Below are 12,719 nucleotides of genomic sequence, written 5' to 3' on the forward strand. Positions count from 1 at the left end.
ACCCCAGCTTCCTTTTGAGTTGAGTTCCAGAAACCTTCCCCATTTGGGCTCACATGGAGTTGTGTCCTTCTGACACTTTAAAACCAAGGAAAGTGAAACTAAAATAATAAGCCCAGTTATGTTCATATGATTTTCACTTAGCAACTGCTTTGCTTAATGACTGAGTTGCCAATCCCAATTGCAATCACAAAATGAGGACCACCTGTAATATAAAACTGTGAAGAGACTGTGGAAATCAAAAAGCTAGTATTACAGCCTCCCCACACACTCACACACACAGATCACCATCCAACCTGCACCTAAATACTTCCACTGGAAGAAATATCTACTACCACCTGAGGCAATCTGTTTCATTATTGAACATTTTTTATGGATAGGACATTCTTCCTGTTTAGTTGAAATCTACTTCCCTGTAATTTTAAGCTTACTGTTTTTTGTTCTTTTACGGAACAATACTGAATAAGATGAGCTTAAATGTACTCCAGAGGATGGTAGAGGACAGGAAGGCCTGGAGGAACATTGTCCAAGGGGTCGTGATGGCTCGGACATGACTTCGCAACTAACAACAACTGAATAAGTTTACTCTACCTGCTAATGTCAATCCTTCAGACACCCGAAGAAAACTATCATAACTCCCTGCAATTTCTCTATTTCAGGCTATAAATACTAAATAAATTAAATAATAGTTTTATTATGTCAAATCCACAAATAAACATAATTGTGCATCACTAATCATTAGCTAACTATCAGGAAAAACCCCTCAAAGTTTCAACTGATCCAGAATCCGGTGGCTGGACATTCTTCAATAGGCTGCTTCATATGTTGCACTGGTTCGGTTTTACTTGTGGGTACAATTCAAGGTGCTGGTCATTACCTATTAAGCCCTACATGGCATACAGCTCAGCTACCTGAGGGACTGCCTCTCTTCCCTGGTATCTGCTATCTTTGTTTCTTCTTTTATTGCTGTATTGTTTTTATTGTTTCATAGTTTTATGATTTGTTAAACATCAGGTACCAGATATTATAGGAATGAAATTTTGAAAGTAGCTGTAGTCTGCAAAATTGAACCCTTCTGAGAGATAGAGAAAACTGTGGCTATTTCCAAATGGTCCTGATTTTAAAGACTTCTGTCTGAAACCGGCTTTCAAAATGGCACCCTGCATGCTTATTTATTCTAATATCTTGCTCTATCCTATTAAGAAGCAGAATGAATGATTAATTATTAATTCATTCAATGTTATGCTTATTTTTCATTCTATTTCTTGATCTAGCAAATTCTTGTTCTGTACTCCGTATTAAAATTCCTGTCTCACAGGATACAGGTTAACTTGTTTCTCCAATCAGCATTTCCTACATGTTGAAATGGGAAACAAATAAAACTATATCATATGCCCTAAAATAAATATACAATTAAAAAAATAAAACCTAAAACTCTGAAGATGATTATCAAGAAATGCACAAATATTAAGCCACAAACGGGGGGGGGGGGGGGGGGGGATAAATCCTCTGAATCCTCAGCAACAAAGATTATGAAAAAAAGGGAAAAAACAAACAATGCCAAGGGGCAAATTTTATCTGGAGAACTGGAGATATGTTTATACTTTTTAAAACACAGCAATATATGTGTACAAAAATTCATGTAAATCATGGCATTGTAACATAGTTTCCATTTGTACTTTCTCTTCCTGCAATTGTTTTATTTTCACTCTGTTTACTTCTTTTATTTTCTTCCACATCCATTTTCTCCCAAGATTAGTTCTTGAAAAAGATAGTTGCAAATGACCCCAGAGAACAAGAAACAGTAAACATTGAAAGAGGCAGAGAAAATGCAATTATTTTGATATAATTAGTTTGTTAGTGAAGAGAGCTAAACAATTCTCTCTGGTGTGATGGTATTATTTATAAATAAATAAATGTGATTTATTTATTTATTATTTATTTTATTTTGTCGCATTTCTATGCCGCCCAACTCCCAAGGGACTCTGGCAGCTTACAACAAAGAATAAAACAATGCGAACAATCCCATAAAAAATGTTCCACTTTGCAGAAGGCCAACAGGGTGGGGGCGGTCTGGACTTCAGGAGGTAATTGGTTCCAGAGAGCCGGGGCAGCCACAGAGAAGGCCCTCCCCCACGGGCCCACCAGCCGACATTGTTTAGCTGACGGGACCCGGAGGAGACCAACTCTGTGGGATCTTACCGGTCGCTGGGAGCTATGTGGTAGAAGGCGGTCTCGAAGATAGCCTGGCCCTGAGCCATACAGGGCTTTAAAGGTAATGACCAACACCTTGAATTGCACCCGGAGACCAATAGGGAGCCAGTGCAGCTCATGGAGAATTGGTGTAATGTGGGTGTATCTAGGCGCACCCACTATAACTCGCACGGCTGCATTTTGGACCAACTGTAGTCTCCAAACACTTTTCAAGGGTAGCCCCATGTAGAGCGTGTTGCAATAATCCAACCGTGAGGTGACAAGGGCATGAGTGACTGTGAGGAGAGCCTCCTGATCCAAGTAGGGTCGCAATTGGTGCACCAGACGAACCTGTGAAAAGGTCCCCCTAGCTACAGCTGTCAGATGTTGTTCCAGTCTCAGCTGTGAGTCTAGAAGGACACCCAAATTGCGAGCCCGTTCTGAGGGGGGCACTTTCTCACCCCCCAGAACCAAGGATGGACAATCAACATAGTCTTTAGGGGGCAATACCCAGAGCCATTCGGTCTTGTCTGGGTTAAGTCTGAGCCTGTTGACTCCCATCCAGATCCTCACAGCCTCCAGGCACCGGCACATCACATCTACTGCCTCACTGAACTGACGAGGGGTGGAGATATACAGCTGGGTATCATCAGCATATTGCTGGTATCCCACCCCATGTCGTCGGATGATTTCACCCAGTGGTTTCATGTAGATGTTAAATAGGAGGGGAGAGAGGACCAAGCCCTGAAGCACCCCGCAGACGAGGGGCCTAGGGGTCGACCTCTGTCCTCCTATCAGCACCGACTATGATCGACCAGAGAGATAGGAGGTGAACCACCGCAACACGGTGCCTCCCACTCCTAGCTCCCTTAGTCGCCCCAGAAGGATACCATGGTTAATGGTATCGAAAGCCGCTGAGAGGTCAAGTAGCACCAAGATAGAGGAATAATCCTTGTCTTGGGCTCGCCAGAAATCATCCATCAGCGTGACCAAGGCAGTTTCCGTGCTATAGCCAGATCTGAAACCGGACTGAAAAAGGGTCCAGATAATTCGTTTCATTCAATGACCGCAGGAGCTGAAGTGCCACCACCTTCTCTACAACCTTTCCTACAAAGGGTAGGTTGGAGACTGGATGAAAGTTTTTTAATTCTGCTGGGTCCAGGGAAGGCTTCTTGAAGAGGGGCCTTACAACCGCTTCCTTTAAGGGCTGCTGGAAGGACCCCTCCCTCAAGGACGCATTAACTAAAGCCTGGAGCCAGCCTCGTGTCATCTCCCTGCTGGCCGAAACCAGCCAGGCGGGGCACGGGTCCAACAAACAAGTGGAGGAACTCATCGCCCCTACAGCCTTGTTCACTTCCTCAGGAGTCACTGGCTCAAACTCCTCCCACACAATAGGACTAAGATCCGCCCGTCATCTCGGTCGGTATTGCCCAATCAGAGTCCAGGTGATGAAATTAAGATGAAACTGAAGTGAGGGAAAGTATCTTAGAGAATTATGTAGGAATCTTAATATGTTAAAGAAACTAAAATAATTGATAAAAATGGTAGCACCAAAGAAAGAAAAGGCCAAACATGTACATATATAGTAAACTTGAAAAATATTAACATATGGATGTGACATGCTTATAGATTTGTTGTGCAACTTGTTTAATCTATGTGAAGATCACATCTCTGCTTGATTAAAAGAATGCCCTTAAAATCTCTTTATGCAAAGGGAGGATAGCAAGAATGAATGAAAAATAAAGTGGAATTGAGTTTATTAAAAATTCCCATGAGGCAGTTGGTAAAAATTTGACTGAAAAGATACAAGAGGTCTACATGACCAAAAATTTAGAATGTGGCTTTATGTTAAGGCAGAAGGTGTCCAGACAAGACTTTTGATTTTTATCAATCTACTGAAAGTTATTTATTGAATTTGTATACTGCCAGTGTTGAAGCAACTCACAATGTATTACATAGATAACAAAAAGTCCCAAAAAATAATAAAGCACAAAATAAAAACAGTGAAAGTAGTAAAGTAACTGTCATAAGTGCCAAATAGTGAATCATATCAATATGACATATTTTTAAAACCCCAAGAAAGTTCTGTCTTAATAGTTATGCTGTAAGGATTGAACCTGTTGGGGAAAATTGTTCCTTAAAGTGGTAAAGTCTCTGGGTCTTCACAATTTGATTCTTTTTTTATATGGGGAGCAACAAATGTACTCAATTGGAATGAATAAATGGAATGGTCTGTTTGTCCCTGGAGGAGATGGAAACTAAGTCACGAGGGCCTTTAAATATAAAAAACAGCACTCTGAATTGTACCCAGAAACCTGTTGAGAAGACAAAGACTGCAATATGGGTGTTATGTGACTTTTATCTGCCAAACATGAATAGCTGCATACTGTAGTAACTATGTACCTTAGTCTTCAAAGGAAGACCCATATAAAGCACACTGTAGTGACTTAAACTGAGATAAGGGCATGGGTTACCATAGCTTAGGCCTTCAACTCTACATAGGATCACAACTAGTTGTTGAACGTGATAAGAGAAGTGTACAATGGAAATAAAACATTTGTGAAAGTGAATGAAACTCATAGTGAAGAAGTCCCACCAATAGAATAGAATAGTTAGTCTGTGTGCTAGTCTATACATGTTAAGCCTGCTAGTCTATGGTGGCAAAAAATCTAAAGTCTGGCAGCACCTGTCTTGTGAGACAGATTGCAAATGTCTATCAAATAACAATTGTAATGTATTAAAAATCCATTGTGTTTGTTCAGGCTTATGAATGTGAGTTCAACAATTTCTTACTCAAAGTTGGTATATTAAAGTCCTGCTTTTCCAAAATAGTCAATTTTAAGTCTGCTGTGACATATCTTGACAAGTTGAAGTGTTCTGATATTAATTTGACTTTGTTTTGAGTGCTGATGTCAAACTTTATATTCATTAATTATATTGCACAAAGTTTATCCCACTTGTTTTTCATAGAATCCAGCAGGGCATTGTTGGCAGATGACAGCATATATGTCATTAGGGGTGCTTTTACACCCTCTTCCTCCAGTCTTGTAAGTACTTGTTGGACCTTGTGGTTGTGCTGTTTTGTAGATGTGGAGGCAAAGTAGTCATCTGATTTTGTTGCATGGTTTGATTGCCATGCTGCTATCCTTTTCTGTTCTTGTTGCTTGTGGAGAATATATTTCAGGTTGGGTGGTAGTTTGTAGCCAGATATGAACCTGAGAAACCACAATATCATTTCTGTTATGGGCTGTAGCTTATTAAATATCTTTGAGCGATTTGAGCTCTTTGTGGCAACCAGTTGTGCTCTGTTTCTGTGATCTATTTTTTAATGTATCCTTCCTGGGGATTGATCCGGCATTACTGCTTTGTCTATTGATCTCACTGAGTGCTAGTTATCTTCTGAATGTCTGGTTTAATTCTATGCATTTGATGAAATGAGCTGCAGCTCACAAAAGCTTACGCCTTTTAAGAAAATGTGTTAGTTGGAAAAGATACTGTCAAACTCCCGATTTTTTGCCAAATCTTTTACTAGATTAGAATTCCCTTCTCAATTTGGCAAAAAATTGGGAGATTGACAGTACCTTTTCCAACTAATACCTTTTCTTCAAAATTTTTGCAACCAAGTAAATATCTTAAAACAAAAAAAGCAAGCAAAATACTGCTTAAGCTATTCTATACTGTACTATCTTTTGATTATGGGCAATTGTACAAAAATAGGCAGCTGGATGTATGAAGAGAAATGAACAGAAAATTCTTGAGATGTGGAGGCAGCCAACTCAAGGAAGTCTGGAGTAGGGGGAGAAATATGAAGATAATACATAAATGAGGGAAGACAGGAGAAAAAAAGAAAGGAAGAACTGCAGATTCTTGTTTATGTAGAAAGTTAAGGATGGAGAAGGTAATTTTATTCTCGTATACTAGATATTTGGGAAGAACTTCTAGAATGATATAGAGTCAATGTTTATTAAATCTACTTTTCTTGCCCTTTTACTCAAAGAAGCAGCTGCTAAGTAAAGAGCCTTCCATCAAGTGAAATGTCTATAAGCATGAAACTTTAGATCATACCTCTAATTTTTGAGATGAAAACACATGCATTGACTGAACTACTTTTAAAAATATAAAATCTATTACTCAAAACATTCTCATCATAATTAGGTGAAACAAAGGTTCTGTAATAGATGGAATTCTGAGAAAAACTAGTCAATATTTAGATTATATATAGTGATTTATACAAAAACTCTATAGAGGGCAACAGATTTATTGATACTAATTTTTTTCAGAGTGCTTAAATACTCAAACATACGATTGTGCAAAACATTAGAACAAGGTGAACAAAGCGTTCTCTTCTTAGCATTCAAATATCCCATTTTTTGCAAGGCTTGCAGTATTATTTCAAAAGCTGTTCCAAGTTGTATTCATGAACAAACAACAGTTCTGCTGGGATCTTTTTGCATGCATGTGGTCTCAGCCAGATACAGTCTTCAAAGAGACATGTTTCAATGTTTTGTAGAAAAGTGTTTCATTTACACTAAGAAACTTTGGGAAACATTTCTTCTGAATGCTTTCCATAGGCCTTCTAAATCAGTCTATTGGCTCAAATTATTTAATGGATTGTATTCACACCTTCCTCTTCAGCAGCAATTAAATTACACTTGGCGTTATTATTTAATGTATTATTTAGATTTAATATAGCCTCCCACTCCAGTTCAAAACAATCTCTCTGTTATGTGAAACTAGGCAATTACTGCAAGCAAACAAAAATTAAAACTACATTTATACGATTCCTCCGAAATCATAATTTGGAATAGACCATTTCCAGAATTTGGCTGTATATTAAGAAATGAGAAAATTTAAGATTCGAAAGCTCATAATATAAAAATAAACAGTAATGTTATGACTTGCAATTCAAAAGAATATAGATTGCTTTATACTTTAACTGTATCTTTAAAATTCCTATTGTGTTTAAGGGTTTGGGTTTTTTTAAGAAAACAAGGCATTAAAATGCATTATTAAAATATATGGAATAAGCAAACAATAAAAAAAGCACTGGAGATCTTAGGGTCTTAGTTTCCCTATCTTAGATTAAGGGTTCATCTCAGAACAGTGAATGTCCTGAAATTGATACAAAAATGTGGTTATGTAAACTTATTTCAATATAAACATTATAAGCTGCATCAAACTTCACACATTTTCCTATATTACTTGTCCTATCAGATTTCAAAACATGTTTTAAAATAAAGGCTGTGTCACCTAACCAATTTTGATTTTTAAAAATTGAAGAACAATTAGACCTGGCTAGTACAGTAATCAAATGGAACATCACCAAAATTCCCAAGCAAACAAACAAAACCTCTCCAGAAAGAATGACAACACGGTATAAATATGTACATATCATAACTGAATTAAGTTGAGGGAGACTATGTTATTCAAACACCAAATAAGTATAAATCACAACAATAGAATATCAGGTTACTTTATTATTGAAATAACAAAACTACACTGGTATATCTAGTATGACACCAGCAAAATCACCTAAGCCACCTAGATGTCAGATCAAGGGTCATTTTCTAATATCAACAGACAAAACAATAGGCAATTGATGCGAAGTCCATATGCACGAACAATCCAATTATTGCCTGAAAATGCAATCCCTTATGCATTTGATGTCAAGTGAATTTGTGTGGATTATTTAATGGGGAAAAAGTCAAGCATTACAGAGAAATGATTTGGTTTACTGTCCCTCAGGAGTTTGAAAAACAGTATAAAGCCATTTTCCATATATCACTTGTGGAGAGACCAATCAGATTTCAAAATAGATGGCTAACTATTGCTGTGTGACTTAACAACCAAAGGTGGAACAGAGCAAGGTAGATTAGCTTCACTGAAATGGAAGTCCACCCTTTTGGACTCCCGGTGCAAGCCACCACAGCTCACGTGCTCATTTTGATACTACCACCACGTCCCTCAAGGGAAATCAAATGAGGCAACAACAGTCCTTTTGCACAGCGCAGTCAGTCAAGCAATCAAATCTAGATTGCCTAAACCACTGGGCGTCGGGAGGAAAAAAAAAAGGACAGCCATTGTGCTTTATTTTGGAGCCCCGTTTCATCCCAAGAGCTCCCCTCTCTTACAACCCAGGGTGTCTAACAAAAGGGGGTTGGGTGGCGGAGGGAGGGAGGCAGCCAGGCCCAATGCGAGGATCTCCCAGCCTGGCCTAAACCTTCCTCTCCTTTCTATAGAGCAGCTTCCCCTCTTCTCTCTAACCTGGCCCAGGCAGACTCCGTCACCCGTCCGCCCCCAACTCCAGATGCGGGGTCTCCCCGGGAAGGATTTCCCGCTCCCCCTCCCTGCCTCCTCGCCCTTCCCCAGGCAGCCTGGCAGGCCCATCCGTCCGACTGCCACCCCCCCACCCCCCGGTCTCGGAGAGCCCTTGACCAGGCCCGCGTTCCCGCTGCCCGTCCCTTGCAACGGCTGTCAGACCAGCCCCTCCCACAGCCGGCCTGCTCGCCGCTCGCTCGCCGGGGCTGCAGCTCAAGGCGCCCCGCTCGTTCTCGCTTCCCCCCCCCCCTCCTCCCTCCGCAGCCCACCCGTTCGGCCCCGCCTCGCACAACACAACCACCCCGAGCCCAGAGCCGCGCGCTCACCTGGTGGCGCTGCTGCTGCTCCCGCCCAACGCGCCTGCAGAGCGCCTGTGCGGGCAGCCCTCCCCGCCACCGGACGCCCAGGCGAGGAAGGCCAGGAGGAGAGCGGTGGAGAACGGGGCGGGGAGGCGGTCGGCGCGGACCCGGACCTCCAGGACACCGACCCTCAAAGCCCGGCCCAGGCTCCTCCTCCTTCTCTTCGGGAAGGCCACGTGACAGGCCCGGCTGCGCGCGTCGCCTGTGACCGGGCGCGCGCCGCCGGTTGGGGAAGCAGCGGCGGCGGCGGCGGTGGCGGCGCGTTCATGGCCGGGCTTCCTTGGCGGTAGCTTTCGTCTTCCTTCCCTCGCTTTTCTTCCTCGTGGAAACGGATCGGAAGTCCGCAGTTGCTCCCTTTCCAGTGTTGTCCTTAAAAATGGGATCCCTCTCGTGGCGAAAGAGCGCTCTTGGTCCCGCATTGAGACAGTTCCCGCGTTCACACGTTCAAGTCAGCTTCGCCTTGGGCGGTCGGAGACCGTTAGGATGCCCCCCTCCCCCCGCCTATCACGCCACAATTGTCTGCAGAGTAGCTTGGGACATTGAAGAGGGATTTCACTCCCATCCGCGAGAGTCCGTGTCTCCTCAAAGTGATCAGATCTTGTTCACAGAGGTCGCTCCTATCATTCCTCCTGTAACTCTCCTGCTGAAATTCAGTGGGCTTTTATCCAATCGGGGAGTGACCCCTTTTCCCCATTCTTAGAAAGAAGTTACATTTAAGTTTCTACGCAGCCATTATTATTAGGTAAAACCACCACGACATATACTGTAGTGGCATTACAAGACCAGGATGCTGTATGATGCTAAGGAGGACAGTAAGAAAGAAATTAACAATGAGTTTGAGCTCAAGAGTTAATCCTACTGTACTCTTGAGGATTGGAAGGAACGCTCCCAGATGATGCTTTGAAAGCCAAATTGTGTTCGTCCTTTTTGGTCTTCCATAATTGTTTTCCAAAATACCTATTCTGGAATTGGAGCGCTTAAGTTGGCTGATCTCAGAAAGCTAAGAAGGATCACACCTGGTTAGCGCCGGATCAGGAAATCCTAGGATGGAGGTTAGACAGGGAAATTGAAAAAGCATCCCAGAAAAAAAGTAGCGGGGAAGTTGGATATGTCTGTGAGATCACCAACTTCAATTTGAAGGAGTCTCTTTTTAGAACCAGACAAAACTATCATTGTGCTGAATGTTTTTTGAATGGTAGTACTAGGAACCCATCATTTGAAAGCACTTTTCCTTTCTTTGGGAAATGGAGAGTTTAACTTCTGAAATAACACTTGTTTTGCTTCTGGATAACACACCATTTCCCATTTGTAATCTTCCTATGCATTTTTAGTGATCCTTCATTTTAACCACAGAAAATCTGTTAAAATGGAATAATAGAACAATGGAATTTTGATTTGTAGTTTATTGGTTGTCTGGAAGCTCCTCTGCCTTGTTCCTTAGAGATGAGATACCATAACACAGTTTTTTTTTTTCAACTGATCACTAACTGAAACAGAACAATGCCTGATTTAAATCATGTGTATATTATGAAAGCTCTTGCATTTACATATTTCACACTATACTTGTGAATCTTTAAAATGCTATAGGATTAGCTAGTCTCCATATCTGTACTACAATACAATATTCATTTTCAATTAATATTTGCTTATTTGTAAAAAGAGTACTCCTGCTAGTTCAAAGGATCATATGTCTAGAGGTATAATGATAATAGAGTCCTAGGTTCAAACTCTGGTCAACTTTATTTTTACTTTCACCCACTCTAATGAACATTTTAAATTAATGTTCTCACCTACATTTAGGTATAAATTTCTAGAAAGGGGTAGTCATGTTATTTGTTTTAGCAAAACAAACATGAGCAGAAAGAAACCCCCTTAAAGAATAATAGATATATTAAAACATAAACTATGAGTTTATATACCGAGTTGCATCCCAGAGCCCTAATTTATAGAAGAAAAATTTGTAAGACAATCTTGACTGATCTGATCTTCTTTGCCTTTATTGATTGCATTATTGAATGTGATGTATATGCTGATTTTAGTATACCATCCATTCAGTTTTGTATTTTTTCATTGGTGCTTATCATGTGATTATTTTACTTATTCTCAAATGCCTAACAAGTTTTATCATTGCAGATTACATTGGTCTTACTGAAATAGGCAGTATAATTACTATATTAGAAACCTACCCAAAAGTACAAGTAATGTCTAAATAGTCTTCCTATAATACTATGACTTTTCATCACTGTATCTCCCTTTTTCCATTATATTAATTTACATGAACAAAATATTTACCTACTAAGGCTATTCTAAGAGGCCCTAACACAAATTAAAATGAGTTATTTACAGATTAAAATGTAGAAAGGATAATAATAGCTGTTAAGCATACCTGTACAGAAAAGGAATTGTCATATTTTTATTCATTTAATACAGTAAACAACAATATGGTATGTTTGATTCTATATTATGTATTAAGTAAAACCTGATGTTATAGTAAACCAGGGTTTATGGCTGTGCGAAATCTAGCATGTAGTTGCAATCTGTTTTCCTTTCAGTGGTTTATATGCATGCTATGGTTAATGATACTGAAAGAATTGTACCTGAATGATCCAGCAAAATGAACACATTTTTCTGTAAAGTTCCATCATAAATGTAAAGAAAATATACATATACATACATACAGTTTATATATACATATATATACATACACACGCACACACTTTTGCAGAAATTTAAGAATCGAAGCATGTAAATTCTTTTGAAATTATTAGCGAAAGTATAAAAAGAAAGATGTGCCATTGTCAGAGTTTATTATAACATCCTGGGCAACAAGAAAATATAGAAATCAGCCTTTCTGTATTTAATGACTAATCTGCATACAGACATGAGATAGTGATAATGAGATTTTTCAGTAACCTAACATCTGCTAAAAAACTCAAAAGTCAGAGGTCCAAAAATTATTGCTCTTTCTTGTTGACAATTTCATTTGTCAAAAGGTAGACAAAAGAAGAAGCAGGTCTATTATCTTGTAACTTATGTTCACTACCAGAGGGGAATTGATTAAAAAGTGAAGCTAACTAGTAATAATCTGAATGTTTGTTATCCGGAAAGAATTGGCAAGAATCAGACCTCTATGCTATATGCTGGATTCAGAAGAGTAGTTTTTAATGAATTCTGAGAGGAAGTACCTCCAGTGGCTTTACACTTGGAAGAAAGGAATTTCAATATCCGGAAATGATAAACTTTACAACATTGCATACTAAAAACACAATTACCAGGCAACCCTGCAAGAAAGAAAAAATAGAGAAATATAAAGGGGCCAATATGGATTTATGCAGAGTTCACTAAGATGATGAAAACAAAAAGTGTCGTGTACAGGAAATGGAAGGAAAGGACTCTAACTGAAGAAAAATGCATGGCAATTGCCAGAAACAAAAACTGTCAGAAAGGCTCATATTCAGAATGGATAAACATTTAGCTTGTATAGAGATACCAAAAATAGCAAAAAAGTGACATTTGGATCTGATAGAAATACAGTAAAAGAATTGTCAAAGAGAGAGTAGGTCTGTTACAAAAAGAAATTGTGAATTCGTAATATTTGATGCTGATCCTGTTTTGCATTTTCTTAGAAGGAATATGGAACTCTAGCTGGTTATCAATATATCACTGAGAGAATAAAGGAACTACAATCTATGATAGAAAAGAAAGAGTAAGCAAGTTGAGCTAATTTAAATAAATTTCTGGGGCCACAAGGGCTACATACTAAAGGAACTAAAGTTTTGTGATAACAAAACTACCCTTAAATTAACCTTTAAGAACTCCAGGAATACTGATATATGGGAACTCAGATTGTTG

The sequence above is a fragment of the Pituophis catenifer genome, unplaced genomic scaffold (genome assembly GCF_029215685.1).
Source record: "Pituophis catenifer annectens isolate HBS135680 unplaced genomic scaffold, rPitCat1.0.hap2 SCAF_3, whole genome shotgun sequence".
NCBI classification, from domain to species: domain Eukaryota; kingdom Metazoa; phylum Chordata; class Lepidosauria; order Squamata; family Colubridae; genus Pituophis; species Pituophis catenifer.